Here is a 413-nt window from a genome sequence, read left to right as displayed (position 1 = left end):
GATGGGTGTTACATTTGCCACCCTCCAGTCCATTGGGACCTCCCCAGTTAGCCATGACTTCCTGTAAATGATGGAAAGCGGTTTGGCGAGCACGTCTGCCAACTCTTTTAGCACTCTTGGGTGTAGTGGGGTAGATGGTTGGACTCGATGATCACAAGGGTCTCTTCCAACCTAGACAATTCTATGATTCTATGATCAACATTAGCTGTCTTCTGGAGTTTTCTGTGTTTCAGGGATCTGTTGGAACCTGCATCGATAACTCGGAAATCTCCTGGAAAATTCCTTATAAAACAAAAGTTATTCAAATGTGTTCTTCTCCAGCAGTCTGACTTAGTAGCATCGGACTAATATTTATTGTGGGACTGTAGGGTGCCTTATCGTGGTGCTAGGTCTCTCTGCCCTTCTGAGCCTTC

The sequence above is a fragment of the Charadrius vociferus genome, unplaced genomic scaffold (assembly GCF_000708025.1).
Source record: "Charadrius vociferus isolate BGI_N301 unplaced genomic scaffold, ASM70802v2 scaffold337, whole genome shotgun sequence".
In the NCBI taxonomy this organism is placed as follows: Eukaryota; Metazoa; Chordata; class Aves; order Charadriiformes; family Charadriidae; genus Charadrius; species Charadrius vociferus.
The sequence above is the reverse complement of the archived record's forward strand: the minus strand, read 5'-3'. Positions refer to the sequence as shown.